The sequence below is a fragment of the Triticum dicoccoides genome, chromosome 5A (assembly GCF_002162155.2).
Source record: "Triticum dicoccoides isolate Atlit2015 ecotype Zavitan chromosome 5A, WEW_v2.0, whole genome shotgun sequence".
Lineage (NCBI taxonomy): Eukaryota > Viridiplantae > Streptophyta > Magnoliopsida > Poales > Poaceae > Triticum > Triticum dicoccoides.
Window position 1 is genome coordinate 658,812,303 of NC_041388.1, and position 12,835 is coordinate 658,825,137.

Genomic DNA, 12,835 nt, shown 5'->3' on the forward strand with positions numbered 1-12,835 from the left:
AACTGGCAGGAGCCATATGGTTGTCACTTTATTGTATGCAATGCAATCGCGATGTAATGCTTTACTTTATCACTAAGCGGTAGCGATAGTCGTGGAAGCACAAGCTTGGCGAGACGACAACGATGCTACGATGGAGATCAAGGTGTCGCGCCGGTGACGATGGTGATCACGACGGTGCTTCGGAGATGGAGATCACAAGCACAAGATGATGATGGCCATATCATATCACTTATATTGATTGCATGTGATGTTTATCTTTTATGCATCTTATCTTGCTTTGATTGACGGTAGCATTATAAGATGATCTCTCACTAAATTATCAAGAAGTGTTCTCCCTGAGTATGCACCGTTGCGAAAGTTCTTCGTGCTGAGACACCACGTGATGATCGGGTGTGATAGGCTCTACGTTTAAATACAACGGGTGCAAAACAGTTGCACACGCGGAATACTCAGGTTATACTTGACGAGCCAAGCATATACAAATATGGCCTCAGAACACGGAGACCGAAAGGTCGAGCGTGAATCATATAGTAGATATGATCAACATAGTGATGTTCACCAATGAAACTACTCCATCTCACGTGATGATCGGACATGGTTTAGTTGATTTGGATCACGTAATCACTTAGAGGATTAGAGGGATGTCTATCTAAGTGGGAGTTCTTTAAGTAAATTAACTGAACTTAAATTTATCATGAAACTTAGTACCTGATAAGTATCTTGCTTGTTTATGCTTGATTGTAGATAGATGGCTCGTGCTGTTGTTCCGTTAAATTTTAAAGCATTCCTTGAGAAAGCAAAGTTGAAAGATGATGGTAGCAATTACACGGACTGGGTCCGTAACTTGAGGATTATCCTCATTGCTGCACAGAAGAATTGCGTCCTGGAAGCACCGCTGGGTGCCAGGCCTGCTGCTGGAGCAACGCCGGATGTTATGAACGTCTGGCAGAGCAAAGCTGATGACTACTCAATAGTTCAGTGTGCCATGCTTTACGACTTAGAATCGGGACTTCAACGACGTTTTGAACGTCATGGAGCATATGAGATGTTCCAGGAGTTGAAGTTAATATTTCAAGCAAATGCCCGGATTGAGAGATGTGAAGTCTCCAATAAGTTCTATAGCTGTAAGATGGAGGAGAACAGTTCTGTTAGTGAGCATATACTCAAAATGTATGGGTATAATAATCACTTGATTCAATTGGGAGTTAATCTTCCAGATGATTGCGTCATTGATAGAATTCTCCAATCACTGCCACCAAGCTACAAGAGCTTCGTGATGAACTATAATATGCAAGTGATGAATAAGACTATTCCCGAGCTCTTCGCAATGCTGAAAGCTGCGGAGGTAGAAATCAAGAAGGAGCATCAAGTGTTGATGGTTAACAAGACCACTAGTTTCAAGAAAAAGGGCAAAGGGAAGAAGAAGGAAAACTTCAAAAAGAATAGCAAGCAAGTTGCTACTCAAGAGAAGAAACCCAAACCTAGACCTAAGCCTGAAACTGAGTGCTTCTACTGCAAGCAGACTGGTCACTGGAAGCGGAACTGCCCCAAGTATTTGGCGGATAAGAAGGATGGCAAGGTGAACAAAGGTATATGTGATATACATGTTATTGATGTGTACCTTACTAATGCTCGCAGTAGCACCTGGGTATTTGATACTGGTTCTGTTGCTAATATTTGCAACTCGAAACAGGGACTACAGATTAAGCGAAGATTGGCTAAGGACGAGGTGACGATGCGCGTGGGAAACGGTTCCAAAGTTGATGTGATCGCAGTCGGCATGCTACCTCTACATCTACCTTCGGGATTAATATTAGACCTAAATAATTGTTATTTGGTGCCAGCGTTAAGCATGAACATTATATCTGGATCTTGTTTGATGCGAGATGGTTATTCATTTAAATCTGAGAATAATGGTTGTTCTATGAGTAATATCTTTTATGGTCATGCACCCTTGAAGAGTGGTCTATTCTTATTGAATCTCGATAGTAGTAACACAGATATTCATAATGTTGAAGCCAAAAGATGCAGAGTTGATAATGATAGTGCAACATATTTGTGGCACTGCCGTTTAGGTCATATCGGTGTAAAGCGCATGAAGAAACTCCATACTGATGGACTTTTGGAACCACTTGATTATGAATCACTTGGTAATTGCGAACCGTGCCTCATGGGCAAGATGACCAAAACACCGTTCTCCGGTGCTATGGAGAGAGCAACAGATTTGTTGGAAATCATACATACCGACGTATGTGGTCCGATGAATATTGAGGCTCGTGGCGGATATCGTTATTTTCTCACCTTCACAGATGACTTAAGCAGATATGGGTAGATCTACTTAATGAAACATAAGTCTGAAACGTTTGAAAAGTTCAAAGAATTTCAGAGTGAAGTTGAAAATCATCGTAACAAGAAAATAAAGTTTCTACGATCTGATCGTGGAGGAGAATATTTGAGTTACGAGTTTAGTGTACATTTGAAAAATTGTGGAATAGTTTCCCAACTCACGCCACCCGGAACACCACAGCGTAATGGTGTGTCCGAACGTCGTAATCATACTTTACTAGATATGGTGCGATCTATGATGTCTCTTACTGATTTACCGCTATCGTTTTGGGGATACGCTCTAGAGACGGCCGCATTCACGTTAAATAGGGCACCATCAAAATCCGTTGAGACGACGCCTTATGAACTGTGGTTTGGCAAGAAACCAAAGTTGTCGTTTCTGAAAGTTTGGGGCTGCGATGCTTATGTGAAAAAGCTTCAACCTGATAAGCTCGAACCCAAATCGGAGAAATGTGTCTTCATAGGATATCCAAAGGAGACTATTGGATACACCTTCTATCACAGATCCGAAGGCAAGACTTTTGTTGCTAAATTTGGAAACTTTCTAGAGAAGGAGTTTCTCCCGAAAGAAGTGAGTGGGAGGAAAGTAGAACTTGACGAGGTAACTGTACCTGCTCCCTTATTGGAAAGTAGTACATCACAGAAAACTGTTTCTGTGACACCTACACCAGTTAGTGAGGAAGCTAATGATGATGATCATGAAACTTCAGAACAAGATACTACTGAACCTCGTAGATCAACCAGAGTAAGATCCGCGCCAGAGTGGTACGGTAATCCCGTTCTGGAAGTCATGATACTAGATCATGATGAACCTACGAACTATGAAGAAGCGATAGTGAGCCCAGATTCCGCAAAGTGGCTTGAAGCCATGAAATCTGAGATGGGATCCATGTATGAGAACAAAGTATGGACTTTGGTTGACTTGCCCGATGATCGGCAAGCAATTGAGAATAAATGGATCTTCAAGAAGAAGACTGACGCTGACGGTAACATTACTGTCTACAAAGCTCGACTTGTCGCAAAAGGTTTTCGACAAGTTCAAGGGATTGACTACGATGAGACCTTCTCACCCGTAGCGATGCTTAAGTCTGTCCGAATCATGTTAGCAATTGCCGCATTTTATGATTATGAAATTTGGCAGATGGATGTCAAAATTGCATTCCTGAATGAATTTCTGGAAGAAGAGTTGTATATGATGCAACCAGAAGGTTTTGTCGATCCAAAGGGAGCTAACAAAGTGTGCAAGCTCCAGCGATCCATTTATGGACTGGTGCAAGCCTCTCGGAGTTGGAATAAACGTTTTGATAGTGTGATCAAAGCATTTGGTTTTATACAGACTTTTGAAGAAGCCTGTATTTACAAGAAAGTGAGTGGGAGCTCTATAGCATTTCTGATATTTGAATAAGAGTTTTTCAATGAAAGACCTCGGTGAAGCTGCTTACATATTAGGCATTAAGATCTATAGAGATAGATCAAGACGCTTAATTGGACTTTCACAAAGCACATACCTTGACAAAGTTTTGAAGAAGTTTAAAAATGGATCAAGCAAAGAAAGGGTTCTTGCCTGTGTTACAAGGTGTGAAGTTGAGTAAGACTCAATGCCCGACCACTACAGAAGATAGAGAGAATATGAAAGATGTTCCCTATGCTTCAGCCATAGGCTCTATCATGTATGCAATGCTGTGTACCAGACCTGATGTGTGCCTTGCTATAAGTCTAGCAGGGAGGTACCAAAGTAATCCAGGAGTGGATCACTGGACAGCGGTCAAGAACATCCTGAAGTACCTGAAAAGGACTAAGGATATGTTTCTCGTATATGGAGGTGACAAAGAGCTCATCGTAAATGGTTACGTTGATGCAAGCTTTGACACTGATCCGGATGATTCTAAATCGCAAACCGGATACGTGTTTACATTAAATGGTGGAGCTGTCAGTTGGTGTAGTTCTAAACAAAGCGTTGTAGCGGGATCTACATGTGAAGTGGAGTACATAGCTGCTTCGGAAGCAGCAAATGAAGGAGTCTGGATGAAGGAGTTCATATCCGATCTAGGTGTCATACCTAGTGCATCGGGTCCAATGAAAATCTTTTGTGATAATACTGGTGCAATTGCCTTGGCAAAGGAATCCAGATTTCACAAGAGAACCAAGCACATCAAGAGACGCTTCAATTCCATCCGGGATCTAGTCCAGGTGGGAGACATAGAGATTTGTAAGATACATACGGATCTGAATGTTGCAGACCCGTTGACTAAGCCTCTTCCACGAGCAAAACATGATCAGCACCAAGGCTCCATGGGTGTGAGAATCATAACTGTGTAATCTAGATTATTGACTCTAGTGCAAGTGGGAGACTGAAGGAAATATGCCCTAGAGGCAATAATAAAGTTATTATTTATTTCCTTATATCATGATAAATGTTTATTATTCACGCTAGAATTGTATTAACCGAAAACATAATACATGTGTGAATACATAGACAAACAGAGTGTCACTAGTATGCCTCTACTTGACTAGCTGGTTAATCAAAGATGGTTATGTTTCCTAACCATGAACAAGGAGTTGTTATTTGATTAACGGGATCACATCATTAAGAGAATGATCTGATTGACATGACCTATTCCGTTAGCTTAGCACTTGATCGTTTAGTATGTTGCTATTGCTTTCTTCATGACTTATACATGTTCCTGTAACTATGAGATTATGCAACTCCCGTTTACCGGAGGAACACTTTGGGTGCTACCAAACGTCACAACGTAACTGGGTGATTATAAAGGAGTACTACAGGTGTCTCCAAAGGTACATGTTGGGTTGGCGTATTTCGAGATTAGGTTTTGTCACTCCGATTGTCGGAGAGGTATCTCTGGGCCCTCTCGGTAATGCACATCACTTAAGCCTTGCAAGCATTGCGACTAATGAGTTAGTTGCGGGATGATGTATTATAGAACGAGTAAAGAGACTTGCCAGTAACGAGATTGAACTAGGTATGGGATACCGACGATCGAATCTCGGGCAAGTAACATATCGATGACAAAGGGAACAACTTATGTTGTTATGCGGTCTGACCGATAAAGATCTTCGTAGAATATGTAGGAGCCAATATGGGCATCCAGGTCCCGCTATTGGTTATTGACCGGAGACGTGTCTCGGTCATGTCTACATTGTTCTCGAACCCGTAGGGTCCGCACGCTTAAGGTTACGATGACAATTATATTATGAGTTTATGCATTTTGATGTACCGAAGGTTGTTCGGAGTCCCGGATGTGATCACGGACATGACGAGGAGTCTCGAAATGGTCGAGACATAAAGATTGATATATTGGAAGCCTATGTTTGGATATCGGAAGTGTTCCGGGTAAAATCGGGATTTTACCGGAGTACCGGGAGGTTACCGGAACCCCCCGGGGAGCTAGATGGGCCTTAATGGGCCTTAGTGGAAAAGAGAAGAGGCAGCCCATAGTAGGCCGCGCGCCCCTCCCCTCCCTTGGTCCGAATTGGACAAGGAGAGGGGGCCGGCCCCTCTCTCTCTTTTCCCCCCGCCGCGAGTCCTATTCCAACTAGGATTGGGGGGGGGGGGGGAATCCTACTCCCAGAGGCCCAGAGGGAGTAGGACTCTCCTGGCGCGCCCTATGTGGCCGGCCGGCCTCCCCTCTTTAGTCCTTTATATACGGAGGCAGGGGCACCCCAGAGACACACAAGTTGATCCACGTGATCTTATTCTTAGCCGTGTGCGGCGCCCCCAGCCACCATAGACCTCGATAATATTGTAGCGGTGCTTAGGCGAAGCTTTGCGGCAGTAGTACATCAAGATCGTCACCACACCGTCGTGCTGACGGAACTCTTCCCCGACACTTTGCTGGATCGGAGTCCGGGGATCGTCATCGAGCTGAACGTGTGCTAAAACTCGGAGGTGCCGTAGTTTCGGTGCTTGATCAGTCGGGCCGTGAAGACGTACGACTACATCAACCAAACGCTTCCGTTGTCAATCTACCGGGTACGTAGATCACACTCTCCCCTCGTTGCTATGCATCACCATGATCTTGCGTGTGCGTAGGAAATTTTTTGAAATTACTACGTTCCCCAACAGCTGTCGCGTTTTGGAAAAGGCCCGGAGCCTGTGAAGAAGGCGAATGCCTGTGAAGCTGTCGCGTTTTGGAAAGGGCCCGGCGCCTGTGAAGAGGGCAAATGCCCGTGAAGCCTGCTTCCCCCAAGAAAGGCCCGGAGCTTGTGAAGAAGGCCAACGCCTGTGAAGCTCGCCGCCCGTGACACTCTCACGTAATAATGAGTTGGGGCTGTACACGCCCCGGAGTCTCAGGAGCGCCGGCCTCAGGCCCTTGGGCTCCCTCCCATGCCCAGCGGCAGCACTTAGCTCCGCGCTGGTGAGAAGACGTCGAAGACTAGATTAGGTGCCGGACGCGGCTTTTTCAGTTGCTTTTCGCAGTTGGCTTGTTCATTCTCATTCGAAGTTTTATTGAAGTTGTTGCCGTCTTTGGCTGTGGTTCTTCAACTTTTCACTCTTCTGCCTCGATTTCTCTTATGCAAGGCCTCACGAGGGGGGCAGCCGAGCGCCCTCGCGAGTATTCCTATCCTAGTCGTTCAAAGGTTTCGCGACCTGGGTCCATTATAGGAGCACCCCTCCAGTCCATGCCCCACGGGCACCGCGACACGAACACAGGGCCTGGGTCGGTCGCCCCCCCACGGCTGGGGCCGGGAACTATCCACGCGCGGGCACGTAGCCGGAAGGCACGATAATGGAAGCAAAGCGATGATTAACAGCAATAACCCAAACACGCCCCCGCGGGGCTCCATGCTACTGTCTTTTTACGCAGGAAAAAGGAAAAGAAAGAACAAATCAGACGCAGCTCGCCTCACACCGGCCTGCAGGGAAGGCTCGAGCTGCCTCCGGGGCTCAGGTAGACTCCCTCTCGCGCTTCACCGAAGCGCGATGGCGGGCAGACACGCTACCACCTCCCAAGCAGGTACGACGACGTGGAGGCTGACCGCGGCCATCGCTAGAAGAGTCGCCGCTTGAAGAAGAATCGGTGAAGCTTGGGGAACCCTGAGCGCCGCCAATCACGCGAGCGTTGTCCTCTCCATCATCGTCGAGGCTGGGTTCCCGGCCGCGGTCGTCGTCCTCAGGGAAGCACCCTGCGCGGCGACCATCTTCCCCAAACACCCTCACGTAGAGGGTGGCATCGCCGTCAAACTTGAAGTGCAGGGTGCACCGACGGCTCAGGCCACGCGCGCGGGCAAACGTCTGCCAACCGCGGGTCAAGGCCAGGCTCCCGGCTGCGGAGACCTCCAGTGAAGCCCATGAGGCCCGGCTGCAGCAGCCGTCTGCCTGAAGCCAGAGGCCGCCCGGGGCGCCGCCCGGGAGCTCGCCGAGGAGGAAGCGAGGAAGTTGAAGCCGGGTGCTAGTCGGCTCCGCCGACCACATAACGAACTCCGGCAACACCTCTGCAGCACGAAAGCGCGGCCTAGGGGGACGCGCGACCGAAGCGTGCCCCCCGGCCGCAGCAGTCCGCCCGTCACCGTGCTGCAAATCGTCTCCACGGCCGCGGGGAGCTGCCGTGGTGGCCACAGGATGTTTGCGAGGGCGCCCTCGGCCGCGCTTGGGCGGGGGAGAGGCAGGCTCAACCTGGCGAGCCTTCCCCTTCTCTGCGGCCGAGAACCTCCTCGACGGGGCCATGGAGAAGAAGGAGAAGCAAGGGGGAATGAACTGGAAGGGCGCACGCCGATCCGTACTTATAACCGGCGAGGGCCAACCGTCGGCCCCCACGATCGCAGGTAATCATGACCCGCTTTGCATGCAGAGACTTGTCCAATCTGTGCAGTTGCCGAGGCGCCGTGGGGAAGTGGAGACGCCCACGTCCAATCAACTGCCACGCGGCACCCAAGGCCGCAGGCTATTAGGGACTGCGGCGCTTCGCACTTGCCCTTTCGCCTCCCTGCACGGCCAAGTCCGGGCGCGCCTTGGGCCCGGGGGCTACTGTCGGCGTTCTGGGAACGGGGGTCCCCAGACTTGCCTGCCTGCGGCCTGCGGCATGGCTCGAGGAGGGCCCCAGCGCGGCCCATCTTCATCAACACGGACTCAAGACCCTCGCGAGGGGTCAAGCCTCACGGGGCGGACGACACAGAGCTTCCTCAGGCACTGCCTCATGAGGCTGGCTCGCAAGGAGGCGGAGAGATCAAGGCGGGGTACCTCACGATGCGCCCGTGACGCAAGCCATGATGACCAAGGGTGCGAGGCAGGCGTCAGCCCGCGCAGTGTCCTCCTTTCCTCTTTGGTGCAAAGGGAGCAAGCGCAAGCGAGAGCATCAAGCAAAGGCACCCGTTTCGGTGCAACGAGACCAAGACCAGCCCAACGGCAGGGAGGAAGTCATTGTGGAGCCCAAGCCATCATCACCACGAGAGCCTTTGGCAGGCGAGGACCAACTTTAGTCAGGATAAGTGTACCAGATGTCCCCCTTCAAAATGGCCAATTGTTGGCGCCCTTCCCGCTCAAGATTTGGGAAGAGGCCCAGGGCCTTTGCCTATAAATAGGACTAGCCACCCCCAGGGTAGGAGGAGGGAAAATCGGAGAGAGAATCGAGAAGAGAGAGAAAGAGAAGGGTGACTGAACTCCTCCTAGCAGTTCGTCGCCCAGCCAAGAACAGACCCTCGCGAGGCTGTTCTTCCTTGTATTGCTCATCATCATCAGCCCAAGAGGCAATCCACCACACCACACACTGGAGTAGGGTATTACACCACAACGATGGCCCGAACCAGTATAAACCCTGTGTCTCTTGTGATGTTCTTTCCATAGCTTAGATCTTAGCGAGGCGGAGGGGTGCAAGTAGGTAGAAGGCGAAATCTCCACGCGCACCCCAGTGTTCGAACCTCAAGGATCTGCCGGAACCCGTAATCCGACAATCACCAAGATCAATCTGTGGAGTCATCTAGCAACGAGCGAGAGAGGAGTGCATCTACATACCCTTGTAGATCGCACGCGGAAGCGTTCAAGCGAACAGGGTTGATGGAGTCGTACTCGTCGTGATCCAAATCACCGATGACCTAGCGCCGAACGAACGGCACCTCCGCGTTCAACACACGTACGGTTGGGAAGACGTATCCTCCAACTTGATCCAGCAAGAGCAAGGAGAGGTTGATGAAGATCCAGCAGCACGACGGCGTGGTGGTGGAAGCAACGGTGATCTCGGCAGGGCTTCGCCAAGCACAGGGAGAGGGAGGAGTGTCATGGGAGGGGAGTGTGACGCCCCCGATTTAATCGTACACTAATCATACACGCAAACGTGTACGATCAAGATCAGGGACTCACGGGAAGATATCACAACACAACTCTACAAATAAAATAAGTCATACAAACATCATATTACAAGCCAGGGGCCTCGAGGGCTCGAATAAAAGAGCTCGATCATAGACGAGTCAGCGGAAGCAACAATATCTGAGTAGAGACATAAGTTAAACAAGTTTGCCTTAAGAAGGCTAGCACAAACTGGGGTACAGATCGAAAGAGGCGCAGGCCTCCTGCCTGGGATCCTCCTAAACTACTCCTGGTCGCCGTCAGCGGGCTGCACGTAGTAATAGGCACCTCCCGAGTAGTAGTAGTCGTCATCGACAGTGGCATCTGGCTCCTGGGCTCCATCGTCTGGTTGCAGCAATCGGATATAGGAAAGGGGAAAAGGGGAAGAAAAGCAACCGTGAGTACTCATCCAAAGTACTCACAAGCAAGGAGCTACACTACATATGTATGGATTGGTATCAAATGGAATAAGGGTATCATATGTGGACTGAACTGCAGAATGCCGGAATAAGAGGGGGATAGCTAGTCCTTTCGAAGACTACGCTTCTGGTAACCTCCATCTTGCAGCAGAAGAAGAGAGTAGATGGTAAGTTCACCAAGTAACATCGCATAGCATAATCCTAACTGATGATCCTCCCCTCATCGCCCTGTGAGAGAGCGACCATCGGTTGTATCTGGCACTTGGAAGGGTGTGTTTTATTAAGTATCCAGTTCTAGTTGTCATAAGGTCAAGGTACAACTCCAAGTCATCCTGTTACCGAAGATCACGGCTATTCAAATAGATTAACTTCCCTGCAGGGGTGCACCACATAACCCAACACGCTCGATCCCATTTGGCCGGACACACTTTCCTGGGTCATGCCCGGCCTCGAAAGATCAACACACCGCAGCCCTACCTAGGCACAACAGAGAGGTCAGCACGCCGGTCTAAATCCTATGGCGCAGGGGTCTGGGCCCATCGCCCATTGCACACCTGCACGTTGCGAGGGCGGCCGGAAGCAGACCTAGCCTAGCAGGCGTTCTAGTCCAATCCGGCGCGCGCCGCTTAGTCGCTGACGTCACGAAGGCTTCGGCTGATACCACGACGTCGAGTGCCCATAACTGTCCCCGCGTAGATGGTTAGTGCGTATAGGCCAGTGGCTAGACTCAGATCAAATACCAAGATCTCATTAAACATGTTAAGTATACGCGAACGCCGACCAGGGCCAGGCCCACCTCTCTCCTAGGTGGTCTCAACCTGCCCTGTCGCTCCGCCACAAAGTAACAGTCGAGGGCCATCGGGAACCCAGGCCCACCTCTACCGGGATGGAGCCACCTGCCCCTTCAGCCCCCAACGCCGAACAGTACCACAGGTAATGTAACAGTGCAAAGTATATAGGATATGCCCGTGATCACCCCTCGAAGTGATCATGGCCCAGTAGTATAGCATGGCAGACGGAAAAGAGTGTAGGGTCACTGATGGTAATCTAGCATCCTATACTAAGCATTAGGATTGCTGGTAAAGGTAACAACAGTAGTAGCAAGGACAGGCTATACATCAGGATAGGATTAACGGAAAGCAGTAACATGCTGCACTACTCTAATGCAAGCAGTATAGAGAAGAGTAGGCGATATCTGGTGATCAAGGGGGGGGGCTTGCGTGGTTGCTCTAGCAAGAGAGAGGGGTCATCAACACCGTAGTCGTACTGGGTAGCAGCAGCGTCGGTCTCGGTGTCTAGTGAGAGAAGAGGGGGAAGAAACTATAAATATTAAGCAAACAGATGCATAGTGATGCATGACATGACAAAGCGTGATGCTGGGTGTGCCCTAACGCGGTATGAGGTGGTACCGGTGAAGGGGGAAAATATCCGGGAAAATATCCCTGGTGTTTCGCGTTTTTGGGCAGAGGAGCCGGAGGGGGAAAGTTGCGTGTTTGCTATGCTAGGGATGCGTGGCGCACGAACAGGCTACGTATCCGGGTTCGTCTCGTCGTTCTGAGCAACTTTCATGTAGAAAACAATTTAATCCGAGTTACTGATTAAAAGATATGATTTTCTAAAGATTTTATTAATTTTCTGGAATTATTTTTAATTCGAGAATAATTGCTAAATTGTTAGGCGCACCCAGCACAGTGTACACAAAAGTGTACCTAGTGACTGACAGGTGGGCCAGAGGGACCCAGTTGACCAGTCAACGTTTGACTGGTCAATAGGGGTGGGACCCCCCGTCATTGACTGTTTTAGTTAATTAGGGTTTAGGTTAATTAGTTAGGCTTAATTAGTTGGTTTAGTTTAATTAATCAAAATTAATTAAGTTAATTAATTCTTAATTAATTAATTATTTTTATTTTTATTTTATTTTAATCACGTTCTGGGGCGGGCCCCACTCGTCATAGCCCCAAGGGCCAAAGCGGGCTAATGGGCGTGGTCATGCGAGCGCTAGCGGGCATCAGTGCCTGGAGCGAACCCGAACAAGCGCTCGGCCCCAGCGGCCACGGCAGGGCGACCGCAGGGAACGAGGGGGGCAAGTTGGCGCACCAGCATGGAGCAGCGGCAGGGCCGTCGTAGGGCGGAAGCAGGGCGACGGCGGGTGGAGCCGGGCAATGAAGGGTAGCGTCAGCAGCAGGGGAGGCAGTGCAGTGGCGGGAGCCACGACAGCAGGTCGAGGTGCGGCGAGCGCGTTCCGGCGCGGTCCGACGGAGGTGGAGGTGGCCTGGGCGAGGCCAGGGAAGGCGGCGCGGGCGCGAGGCGCGCGAGGGCCATGGGTGCGGCGACAGCGGGTGCCGGAGCGCGGTCGGTCGAGCGAGCAGTCGAGAACCGGGACGAGGCCCTTGCATGAGGGGGGGCACGGCCGTGCGTGGACGTGGCAAGTGCGCGCCCGGGCACTGCAGCGGCGAGTAGAAGGTGAGGCAGGCGCGCTGTGGCCGGGACGGGCGATAAGGATGGGGAGAGCGAGGGAGGTGCTCACTGCGGGGCCGTAGGGCACTGTCAGTGGGCTCGGGGAGGTCCGGCGGGGCGGTACCGGCGACGGAGAGGATGGCGGCGTCCGACGCGGGGTCGAAGGCGCGGTGTAGGAACTGCGGCCTCCGCACGGGGCGAGAAGGAGGACAGGGGCGAGTCGGCGATGACGGCGTCGACGGAGAGGACGGCGAGGCATCCAGCGAGGAGTGGTCGAGGCGGCGCGATGGGTCGATCCGGGCGGCGGGGTCGT